Below are 13,083 nucleotides of genomic sequence, written 5' to 3' on the forward strand. Positions count from 1 at the left end.
GGAGACGCCGACGCCCTGCGCCCGGCCCGGGGCTGAGGAGGGGAGCGCCGCGGGCGCCCTGCACACCGCTTTCCTGACAGAAATGTCCCCCGGCTTCCACGCCGCGAGCCTCGCTCACACTTGTCGCCTCGCGACCCACCCTCAAAAACTACTCGAGCCGGGCCCGGTCGCCCTTCGGCCCGCCCCGGTGGCCCGCCCTCCACAGCCCTGGCCCTCGGCCGCCCGCCAGGTCGAACCCCGAGAGCCACTGCGCCGACTCCCGGAGAAGGCCACAGGGAAGGGGGAACAGCGGGCCTACGAATCCGAGGAGACAGCGGGGATTCTTGCCTGGTGGGAGCCAAGGAGCTTTTCCTCAGAGTCCCGAGAAGCGGCTGGATCGGCCAGAGACACTCCTTTCCAAGGACTCCGGCGTAAACTGGTTTATCGCTAACGCAATCCTCAGCCTCTTGTTTTGCAGAGTTCTCCGCGCACTGCAACTTGACGAGCCGGGCCAGAGGCCACTCCTCCAGCTCTCTGATTGGTTTTGGTGATTATTCAAACCCGGAAAGTCCCCGCCTCCTCGCCTCGGCGGCTTCCGATTGGCCAGTATCTCGCCAGGCCCGTCCCCCCAACCCCAGCCTAGCAGGTTCGGTGGGTCGCCCAGGTCGTTAACTCCCAGACCCGTTAGAACCGGTCAGGAGAGGAATGTACTGCTCGATTCTGATTGGCGGCGGGAAAAGGGTTTGAAAAATGGCGGGCCTGACGCTGACTGGCTAGGGCAGGAGACTGGGGGAGTGGTTGGCCCGAAAGGAAAAACCCCGCCAGATTTAAAAATACGAAGTCGGGAAACTGAGGGTTGTTCTCAGAGGGGTGTGCGGCGGCGGCTCGGTGTACTGGCGCTAAGGTAACGGAAGCAGCCTGCTGTCCTGCTCCTCCCCCGGTCTCTGGTCAGGTCCTGTCCCTCACCCGCGCCAGTCGGAGCCGCAGCGTTGTCTCCTGGGAGCTGTAGTCGCTCCGCCGTGTGGCCCCGCACCTCCCGGGGAATAATAAATGGAGAGAGACTGAGGAGTTTACCCCGTGGGGGGATCGCCCAGCTCCGCCCGTTGTCGCAGAGGCTGGGGTAGAACCCAAGGAAGACGAGACGTGGCGGGGAAGCTGAAAAGGGGCGCGAGAGGGCCGCTCTTCCCGCCTCTCGTGGGCTGTTACAAAGCGATCTTGAAGTAAGGCTACTCCCGCTGGTGGAGTTTTCCTGAAGGACCCCCCCCCCTTCCCCTTTTGTCTCGAGTGTCAAATGCTGAGGTAAACACGGGCGCCCGAGGGGCGGTGGCGGGCGGTGGCTCCCTCTGGCTCCGGCCGGGTTCCGGATTCCAGCTGCCCGGGATGCCAGGCGGGGTTCGCCCTTGGGGACCGCTCCTCAGGCCTCCTCCCTGCCATCCGTCACCTTGACGTTCAGTCTCGTCCCCTTAATTTGATAGTTTAAAATTCTTGTTTCAATATCAAAGATCTCTTTGAGAATCCGATAAAAACATTGGACCTCCCCCCAGACACCGCCCCCCGAAATTGCATATATTCGCCAACTGATGCCCACAACAACGTTTCAGGCTGCTCCAAGCCCATGTTAAGGTCTTCCGTGTTAGCATCTAGTGAGAGCGCACCGGAGCTTTCCTCTAGTTAGAACTTCACTTGACATTTTAGTATGTTATTTCCGTGTCGCATTTAATTCTGAGGGTGTGTGTGTGTGTGTGTGTGTTATTGACCCATATGTTGCACTGATGACCCATATCAGCTCTGGTGGCGCAGTGGTTAAGAGCTCGTCTGCTAACTAAAAAGCTGGCAGTTCGATTCCACCAGCCGCTCCTTCTTGGAAACACTATGGGGCAGTTCTGCCCTGTCCTGTAGGGTCGCTATAAGTCGGAATCGACTCCACGGCAACGGGGTTTTTTTTTTGGCTTTTCTTTGGTTTTTTGTTTTTGTTTTTGGTTGCAGTGAGAGTTGGTTCCAACAGATTTTAAATATTGTCTTATTGTCTCCGTAAATTCACTGGCCTTTGTTAGACTGTGCCCTCCTATTTGTTGTATATGTGGTTATTATGTACGGTGAGTCATCCCGATTCACAGCAACCCTACAGGACAGAGTAGAACTACCCCTAGGGTTTCCTAGGCTGTAATCTTTGCGAAAGGATCCCCGGTGCTGTAGTGGTTAAGCGCTCGGCTGCTGACCGAAAGGTTGGCTGGTGGTTCAAACCCAGGGAGAAAGATGTGGCAGTCTGCTGACTAAAGATTTACAGCCTTGGAAACCTTATAGGGCAGTTCTACTCTACCCTGTAGGGTCGCTTGGAATCATAATCACTGGACAGCAATGGGTTTGAGGAATCTGCAGGAGCAGATCGCCAGGTCTTTTCTCCCGCTGAGATGCTGGAGGGTTCAAACTGCCAACGTTTCTGTTAACAGCCAAGGTCTTAACCATTGTGCCAGCAGGTCTCCTTATATATGGTAATTGTACTTATATAGTAGTATATAAGAACCAACAGCTATTTATCTAAATTTACTAATAAGAACTAGGTTTTAAAAAATGTATTTTCTTGGACTTAAGGGTCCCAGAATTGTATGAATCATAATCCTTGGTTTATAACATTCTTATCTCTGTATAAAGCTTCTATACCTGCAAACCCACAGTTACATTATAAAGTTATGCTATCAAACCCAAACTGAAAAAAAATAATTCATATAACATTACTCAAATAGCAATCACCAGATCACTAATGCATTATACTTTTTAAGTTTATTTAGTTGTGTACTCCTTTTAGAATATGCATATTTTTTTTTAGCTCTGGCAAAAAAATAAGTGGTGCTTATATAAAAAAATTGGGCATTTTATTCAGGAACTGTTTATTGAATATGCAAAGCCTTGAGCTTAGCAGTAGAAATATACAGATGAAAATTCATGGTCTCTGCCCTTGGTAAACTTACAGTCTAGAGACAAAAATAGGAAACTACAGTACAACATAATAATTGTTAAAATTGTGAAATAATGGGAGTATAAGAGAACCATCTCAGACTTTCTGGGGCCGTAGGGAAGGCCTTCTGTGAGAGTAGCATTTCTGTTGAGGTGGGAATGTCAAGCAAAGGGAAAAACAAGGGTAAAGGCAGAAGGGGCTTTGAGAAAGCCTGGATCATTTGGGGGTCAACTGGAAATTCAGGATTACAAGAGCTGAAGGTGTAAGGATGATGCTGGACTGGCAGTCAGCTTACAAAGGAGTTTAGTCTTTATCCTGTAGGCAGAAGAGCCCTGAAAAATTTGGTGGAGACTGAAATAATTTGATTTTCATGTTAGATGACAGTACCTATGATATAGTATAAATGAGGCCAAGGCTAATAAGAAGTCTATTCATTGTGTTCATTCTTTTCTATGGCTCCAAAGTTGTAGACAGAGAGGGAATGGTAATAGATGTGAAAATTTTATATACGTATACCTATACATGTATGTCTGTGTGTGTGTGTATACATATATATATATATATGTATGTATACAGCAAAACCTGTGAGAGCTAGTACTTGATGGGACTGCCTTGTTTTTCCTGGTTTCTCAAGTTTTCTGCCTTTGACATGGTGCAGTCTTAACACTTTTCTATTGCTTGTTTTACTAAAAAATATTTGAGTCTTTCTTCTCTAACAGGTTTCCGCCTTACACAGGTTCCAGCTTTCACAGGTCGCACAATGGTTAAATGCTGGGCTACTAACCAAAAGGTCCGTGGATTCAATCCACCAGTGGCTCTGTGGGAGAAAAGACCTGGTGATCTGCTCCTATAAATAAAACAGCCTAGAAAACCCTATGAAGTAGTTCTGTTCTGTGGGGTCACTATGAGTGGAATCAACTCCACTGCAAACAACAGCATATATATATATGTATATGTGTGTATATATATATATATATACATATATACACACACACACACTAGTTACTGTTGAATTGATTCTGACTCAGAGTGACTCCATGTGTGTCAGAGTAGAACTATGCTCCATAGGGTTTTCAATGGCTGATTTTTTGGAAGTAGGTCTCCAGACCTTTCTTCTGTGCTGCCTCTGGGTGGACTCCAGCCACCAACTTTTCAGTTAACAGCTGAGCATGATAACTGTTTGTACCACCCAGAATATATATATATAATGCACATACATACATATATATATATTCCCTTGCCATTGATAAGGAATTCTTCACAAATAACTAATTTCATGAATGCACAATGTGAATATAGGTGCTTGACTTTCTCTCAATCCTTTCTATGGAAAGTCACTTGTTTCCATGCATAATCTCTTACTACAAGCTAACTACCTTATTAATATTTGCTAAAGTTTTAGTGAAACTTGGGGAATTTTGCATTGTTTGGATAATTTAATAAAATGGTTTCATAAAGGTTTTATATGTGTCACTGTAATGCAAATAATGGATTTATACACATCTCAAATTAGAGCTACTGCCTGAATTCTACATTCTATTTTACACTTCTGTTTGCTAAGAATCATGGTTCTTATATCTTTTTCCTTTCTGTTTTCTTCTATCACCTGCACTAGCAATTGGTTTGATTAGAATTGAGCTATTTTTCAGAAATGTTTTTAATCCCTTCCCAAATATTTATGCCCAGGAGGAAAGGAGAGGCAAAGGACTATAAAGGCAACTTGAGAGTAGATGCTAGGCTGACTAAGTCACTTGCAGAAAAGAAGCAAGATTTGCATTTCTCTTAGCCTGCCTTTGGGTAGTCACAGATAGTAGAAACCACAAATGTTAAATCTGCAAATTCCTAGGGCCTACTATACTTGAATTCTAGAGGAATTCTATTCACACACTTCAGTGTAGAAAGAAGCAAGTCATGACATGAGTCCAAGTACTAGGAGCCATACATTGTCAACTCTATTGATTGTGAGTAAACTAATTCTGAATATTACTCCAAACTATAATCATCTGCTGTTGCATAATGGTGTCAGGATGTCCTGAGATCAGTCATTTAAAGTGACATTTCTGCAGTGGTAGTGCTGTTGTTCTTGTTAGGTGCCATTAAGTCGATTTCAACTCATAGCAACCCCATATGACAGAGTAGAACGGCCCCATAGTGTTTTCTAGGCCGTAATCTTATGGGAGCAGATCGCCAAGTCTCCCTCAGAGCCACTGGGTCGGCTCAGACCTTTCAGTTAGCAGCCAAGTACTTAACCACTGCTTCACAAGGGCTCCTTAGTGGTATTGCTAAGGCGGGGAATTCCAAATTCCTTTCTTTATAATGGCAGAGAAAAGGGAAACAAATTTCTTTGTTTAAACAATCTCCTTTTTATCATTGCTGCCAAGACTTCACTTTCATGCCAGTACTTCCTGACCTAGAATTGCCATTGAGAAGTATCAGTCAAGTGAGAAATGAAATAAGGTTTAAGTAAGATCTGTACAGTAGTTGGTTATAAAACAACCCCTTTTTTGTAAAATCTAGATACAGAATCTAGTAGCACAAAAAAGTCTAGTCCCAAATGTAATTCTGAAAAGATGGATTAAATGCACATAAAAAAGAGGCCTGGTTCACAATACTCTAAATTACTTTGCATGCTATTATAACTTTATCAGAAAACAAAAATGTCACATAAAGTGTTAATACTAAAAGTCTTTCTCTATTCATTGCATTTCTAAATGGGGAAATAAGATTGTATTTATAAAATTCAGCTTCAAAGCCAAGTTTTTTCAGGAACACATCAATTCGTATATTCTAAACCTAATTCCCGAAATTTATTTTTATTAAATGATGTGTCTTTCTAAAAGACAATAAAGAGGAAAGTGTTTATGTTTTTCACCAAAAAAATGTTTAAGTAAAAAGCTAGCAAGGACTTGTGATTTTGAACAGTTTATTTAACATTTCTGGGCCTTTGATTGACAAACTAAAATAAGATTTGGGGGATACTCTCTAAGGTACCATTCAGTTCTTAAATTGTATGATTCTATAATTCAGTTAATCTCTGATCATATTGTAGAAAAAATACTGTACTTTGACTTTTTTAATTGTTTTGCAGTCAGGAGATTAAAATTTAAAAAGATAAATAACTTGGGTCCTAGGAAATCCTTTGGCTCTAAGAGTACCAATTAGCTTTGAACCCAGTTACTTCAAAACAGTATTTGATGAAGTAAGAGTTGATAGCTGCCTAAATGTAATGAAATATGTGTACCAAACTTTATAGATCACACAGTAATTGCTCAGACATATTATTCTGCTATTAAAATAATCTTACTAGGCTTTTTTTTAAAATTCCTTATATGATACCAGTATATCACTTTGTTTGCCAGACCTTGCCTGAGTTCAGCATCTCATGAAATATAATAAAATAAGCATTTAGCAGTAAACATTATGAATTAAGATTGAAGCTGTTACCAGAGTGGTCCCCTATCTTATACATATAAATAGCTATTCTGTAGGTAAAACTGGAGTTTATCTATAGCCAACCTGGTGGGATTGTGTAAAAATGATCTGGATTACGCTAATTATTGAAATTACTATAATTTATTCAGGTAATCATCTGAAAAATTTGGACTTTTCATAATCTCTGGTCATCAAACTAGATTGGAAGATCTTGATGTAAAGAGAATTATCATGTATAGTTTTTTTATAATTCTCTCCTCCACCAAAGTACCTTGTAGCAGGGTGGGTAAATAATAAGTTCTCAGTAATTGTTATTTATTGATTAATTACTTCTTAGAAGTAGCCAAAATTAAGTATACTTTATAGAAGCTTAGCCCGAGAAGCTGGACTATATGAAGAAGAACGGGGTATCAGGATTGGAGGAAGACTCATTAACAACCTGCAGTATGCACATGACACAACCCTGCTTGCTGAAAGTGAAGAGGACTTGAAGCACTTACTGGTGAAGATCAAAGACTACAGCTTTCAGTATGGATTACACTTCAACATAAAGAAAACAAAAATCCTCACAACTGGACCAATAAGCAACATCATGACAAATGGAGAAAATATTGAAGTTGTCAAGGATTTCATTTTACTTGGATCCACAATCAACGCCCTTGGAAACGGCAGTCAAGAAATCAACTGATTTATTGCACTGGGCAAATCTGCTGCAAAAGACCTCTTTAAAATGTTCAAAAGCAAAGATGTCACTTTGAGAACGAAGGTGTGCTTGACTGAAGCCATGATATTTTCGATCACCTCATATGCATGCGAAAGCTGGACAGTGAATAAGGAAGACCAAAGAAGAACTGATGCCTTTGAATTACGGTGTTGGTGAAGAATATTGAATATATTATAGACTGTCAGAAGAACAAACAAGTCTGTCTTGGAAGAAGTACAGCCAAAATGTTCCTTAGAAGTGAGGATGGTGAGACTTCGTCTCAAGTACTTCGGACATGCTATTAGGAAGGACCAGTCTCCTGGAGAAGGACATCATACTTGGTAAAGTAGAGGGTCAGCAAAAAAGAGGAAGACCCTCAATGAGATGGATTGACACGGTGGCTGCAATGATGGGCTCAAGCATAGCAACAGTTGTGAGGATGGCGCAGGACCGGGCAGAGTTTTGTTCTGTTGTGCATGGGGTAGCTACGAGTTGGAACCAACTCAATGGCACCTACCAACAACAACAGTTGCATATAAAATAGTTATTCTTTTCTCAAGTTGCATAGTTAATGTAAAAAATTAAAAACCACTACTCTGCACACGTAATAGCTTCTCAAAGAGGAAAGTTGGAGTTCAGTATCTTCAAGTTGTTTTAAAGGCAAGAAGACGGGACGGCGAAGTATATTATCAAACAGGCAATATCCACTTGTGAGTAGATCACTGATCCTGAGACCTAACTGTATACCCACTTACTCCAGAGATTCAATTAATGACATAGTTCACAATGTATTTTTGAAGAACTGGAAAGGCAGGTTAAGAAAAAGCAAAAATTCCTCATTCTGCTGCTAAAATTTAGAATGAAAAAAGTAAGTAAACAGTTATTTTTTTTTCCAAAACACTGTTTTTGTGAATCTAGTTTAAGTAACCAGTAAAACCAGTTGTCATGAGTTAACTCCAACCCATGGTGACCACATATGTGTAAGAGTAGAATTGTGCTCTTTAGGGTTTTCAGTGGCTGATTTTTCAGAAGTAGATAGCCAAGCCTTCCAAAGTGCCTCTGGGTGGGCTCAGATGTCCAACCTTTTGGTTAGCAGATGAGCTTCGGTTAACTTTTTGTGCCACCCAAGGACTCCCTAGTTTATCTAGGATAATCTGAATGTCCACAAAAAGATTATGTACTTCCTAAAAGACTCCACTGTCACAATTAAGGGAAAAAAGGAAATATTGCAAAAGATATGTTTTTAAAGACATTAAAGATCTGTAGAAGCAATCAGAAAATAACATGATGAACTAAAATTCCAAACAGGGAAGAGCTTTTCCTAGGTGTGCTGATGATTTTTTTTTTAGAACATTTGTAGACTTCAGGCATGGAACTTCTGAGAATCAATCTGACTTGGGCCAGGTTGGAGGAATTTTACTAAGGAAAAGAGAATCCAGCCAACTTTTGGCAGTAATGTATGGTTAGCACAATCAATTGGAAACTAGAGAACCCCTAAATATACATGATGACCTGTTTTCCACAGACATTTCCTGAATTCTAGGGTGGCGTGGGAGGCTAGGGAGCTGCGCCAGAAGCTTCTAATAGAGTAAAATCTCCCAAGATTTCATGGTGCTTTAGGGGAAAAAACCTGTTAACTTTGATTTTTATATCTAGGGGAAAAACCAGCCTTAAGGCAAAATAAAGACGTTTTTGGACAAACAAAAGCTGAGAGAACTCAATGCCAGCAGTCCTGCTTACAAAAATGATTCTAGATGGAAGTATGGAACCTCAGGAGAGGAAGAAAAAAAAAAAAAGCACAGGCAAGGGTAACAATGTAAATCAAAAAAAAATTTTTTAAGTATCATTTTTTGGGTTGTTTTTAGCATGTGAACTAGAATATATGACAATAGCACAAAGGGTAAAAGAGGGGTAAGTGGATTTAAACTGTTGTACGAGTCATTGTTCAGGAAGTAGTTAAAGTAATGATTTGTATTAAACTGTAATATGCCAAGTATGCTACATGTTGATCTGGGTGCTAGTTAGTCAGGTATCGGTATAACCAAACCAAAAAAACCCATTGCTGTGAAGTTGATTCTGACTGATAGCAACCATACACGACAGAGTAGAACTGCCCCGTAGGGTTTCCAAGGAGCACCTGGTGGATTCAAACTGCGGACCTTTTGGTTAGCAGTTGTAGCTCTTAACCATTACACCACCAGGGTTTCCACAGATATATGTAGAAATATACATATATGTAAATATGTATATGTGTAAAAATTCATCCTGCACACTTAATTAAGATTTGTGTACTTTTTCATGTATCTTACACGTTGATAAACATTTTAAATACAGCAGTAGCAAATCTTTGTGTTTCAATATGTTGTTCAATGACTTCTTTTAGATTGACAAAGTAAAATATTGCAAAAATTAAAGTTGAACACAATTTATGTGTCCAGACTGTACAACCTATGAAATTACTTTTTAAAAATTTAATAACATATGATACCAGGCCTTACATTGTTGTGGGTTATTGTTAGTTGCCATGGAGTTGGCTCCAGCTCATGAGGACCTTACATATAATAGAAGGAAATATTGCTCAATCCTGTGCCATCTTCATGATCTTTAGTATGTTAGAGTCCATTGTTAGTCTGTACTAAAAAGCCAGTCCACCGCCCGTCTGTCAGTTTATCATACTATGGTGGCTTGCCTGTTGTTGTGATGCTGAAAGCTATGCCACTGGTATTTCAAATACCAGCAGGGTCACTAAGACAAGACTAGGAAGAAAGACCTGGTAACCTGCTTCCAAAAATTAGTTAATGAAAACCCTATATGGATCACAACCGTCCCATCCCCAACCAATCCTGGGAATGTCGCAGGAATGAGCAGAGTTTCATTGCATTGTGCACAGGGTTGCCATGAGTTGGGGCGGACTCAAGCTAACAACAATGTTTTGAATGTAGTGATCTGCAAGTGGAAAAATAAGTCATTGTTTTTGTTGGCTGCTGTTGAGTTGCCCCCAACTCACGGTGACCTCCTGTACAATCGTAAGACAGGTGGTGGCTGTACATGAGGTGCACTGGCTGGAATCATACCTGGGTCTTTTGCATGAAAGGCAAGAATTCTACCACTGAACCACCACTGCCTTCATACAATCAAAATACCCATCCCCATTGCTGTAGAGCTGATTCCAACTCATAGCAACCCTATAGGATAAGGTATAACTGCCCCCATAGGGTTTCCAAGACTGTAAATCTGCAGGAGCAAACTGCCACATCTTTTTCCTGTGGAGAGTGGCTGGTGGGTTCGAACCACCAACCTTTCAGTTAGCAGCTGAGTGATTAACCACTGCGTCACCAGGGCTCCTTACATTCAAAATAGTCAAGGACTATTTAGACCTTATCAGTGAGAGCTGCAGAATACAGTATGAAACTACAGGGATTGTTTGAGAAGAAGTGAATACAACTATCTTAGGAACTGGAGTCCCTGGGTGGCACAAATTGTTAAGTGCCTGTATGAATAACTTCAAACCTAAAAATCAGCACAAAGCCAATTCCTATGAGGTGGAGGTCAAATATATCCCAGATATCCACATTCTCCAAGTTGCTGTACCATTCCATCTCTGACACTGGCCTCTCTCCCTCCCCTCAGCACTCTTCCCTCCCCCATTTGGGTTCACCAATTTGCTACAACGTCTCACAGAACTCAGAAACCATACTTACAGTTAAGTGGTTTATTAAGGAACAGGGTACAGCTCCGGATCAGGATCAACAGGCTACAATTCAGTATCTAGATCAGGAAGCATGTAGGCAAAGTCTTCCTTTTCAGTGCAGGACATCTCTCAGCTATTCTTGACCCTGCAGGCCTCCTCTCGGCCCCCTCAGGACAGGCTCCTCTTAGCCCTGCCACCTGTTGCTGCTAGTTCTACCACTGGGCCCCTTCCACTCCTCTCTCTGTCTTCAGTGTTACAGCCCTTGACCAGTGTTACAGCTTTTTAGGAGGTTCCTTGCTTCCTTTCTGCTTCTTTCTTCTTTCTTCCTTCTGCTTCTTACTGCTGCTTTTCTTCCTTCCTGAAAAACCTCTGTGGGGCTGGCTGTAGATATACACAGCTCCTTGTCAATTTCAAGGCATGGCCCTTCCCAGAGGGGCCACAAACTGACCAAATTCTCTCTCGGTAGGCCACAGTCACTTCATTTGCTTAGTAGGCTATAGTTACCTCGTTTGCATAGTCCACTGTCACTTCATTTGCATGGGTGTATTGACCAGTCCCTACAAGGTGGATACCATTCACAGGGCAGGCTGCAGACGAGGGCCAGACAAAAAGTCAAGTTGCCAACAGCTTACCCAGGAAATGTCAACTAACCTGGACAAAAGTAACAAACCCTCTGAGGTAGAAACTAGGGCAAAGGTAACACCTCAGGGATTAGGGGGAAAATCTCTCAAGCTGTTTTTCCAAAGGACCAAGGCAAAGGCCACATAAAGGAACTCATTTCACCACAGCACCCAGCTACTAGCCACAGGTTGGCAGTTCAAACCCACCCAGACAGAGGTGTAACTAAGGCATGGCAGGTAGGACGCATTCCCTGGGTGCTGCTTGAGGAGGGGCGCTGATGAGCAGTTTCTATTGGCCATAAGAGTTTCTATCGCCAGCTGTGAGAGAGATTATTCAGCAATTTAAACCTAATTGCCATAGATGCTGTTTTTCGTAGATAGGCTGCTGCACCCAGAGGCACCTCAGAAGACAGGCCTAGTGATCTGCTTCCGAAAGGTCACAGCCTTGAAAACTATAGAGCAGTTCAACTCTGCACACATGGGGTCACCGTGAGTCAGAATTGGCTGAAGGCAGCTAACAACAACACAGTTACGATGTCAGCAGCTGTTGAATTGTAAAAGAATTATTAATTTGGCCTGTATTCAGCTGAATATTTGTTGCATTCATACCATTAGAAAATAATTATTTTGTAAATTCTCTTGAAAACAAGTTTTCAATCTATTTTCCAAAACACATTTTTAATCTACTTTTTTGGTAGGTAGTACAGTTAAAGTAAATTTGTGATATATTAATATCATTTTTATCTCAGGTGTCCGGCCAATGATAGTTTTAGTTTAGTTATAAGTTAAAAATGCAAATTCTAGTGGAGATACTCATGTAAATACAAAGGTGACATTTACAGCTTTGTCCTCTACTTTAAATATTTTTGTTACTATGCTTAATGGTTTGATTGTAAAAACATATTAACAAACAATGTGAGTTTTACAGATGTGTTTTTAAAAATATCCATCTAATGTTAAAGCCTGGAATCCTAATTAGACTAAAGAAAAATGCACTTCTACATGGTTGAAGGTTGGATTAATTAATAAAGAAAAGAAGTATTTACTTTGTACCTAGTAGGATGAGCAGAAATTTTAAAGGACAGTAGAAATTGAAGAAGTGATATTACTTTGTTGAAAACTTCAACACTCATTCTAGGAATTCTGTAACCGATTCTGAGAACGATGATCCAACCCTTGCAGATGTAGCAAAATTCTGCCAATTTTTCAGGAACCTCTAGACCTCTCCTATTCCCACAATTTTTGATTTTTGAATTTTTTTTTTTTTTTTTTTGCTCTTATGAATCTTGGAATGGAGTAAATGCAGCCGTAAAATCTAAGTCTACTCTCCCCACTGAATATGAAACCAAAAACAACTCTATCCTCAAAGTCCTAAAACAGAAGTCAGTGAAATAACTCCATACAAATGTAAGATAATGTGGGCAGGATTTAACCAAAAGAATCTGTGTTCCTCAAGTCTTCGATGTAAGGTCCCTAACATCCCATTCTAAACATCCTAGATTCATCTTCAGGGTCTAATAGAACCTATCGCCTTTCACTGCCAGGGCTGCTTCCTACCCCCATGCCCCCTGCAGCATCCTAAAATACAATAACGTGATAAAAACCTTTAAACCTATGGGCCTCTAAAATGTCTAAATTATGTCTAATGGAAGTGAGAGAAAAGACATCGTGGAAAACACATACCGATTTATGACAGAAGAGT

At 41.4% G+C, this 13,083-nt stretch overlaps 1 protein-coding gene across 1 annotated transcript in view; it reads right to left on the reverse strand.

The window, feature by feature from the left end:
• HMGB2 (high mobility group box 2) overlaps positions 1 to 474 on the reverse strand; it is a 3,038-nt gene extending 2,564 nt beyond the window's left edge. The window contains exon 1 of the mRNA XM_004388954.3: positions 328 to 474. The gene's annotated coding sequence lies outside the window, so the exon portion shown is untranslated. The remainder of the gene's footprint in view (positions 1 to 327) is intronic.
• Between the last annotated feature and the right edge of the window lie 12,609 nt (positions 475 to 13,083).

The sequence above is a fragment of the Trichechus manatus genome, unplaced genomic scaffold (assembly GCF_000243295.1).
Source record: "Trichechus manatus latirostris isolate Lorelei unplaced genomic scaffold, TriManLat1.0 scaffold00225, whole genome shotgun sequence".
In the NCBI taxonomy this organism is placed as follows: domain Eukaryota; kingdom Metazoa; phylum Chordata; class Mammalia; order Sirenia; family Trichechidae; genus Trichechus; species Trichechus manatus.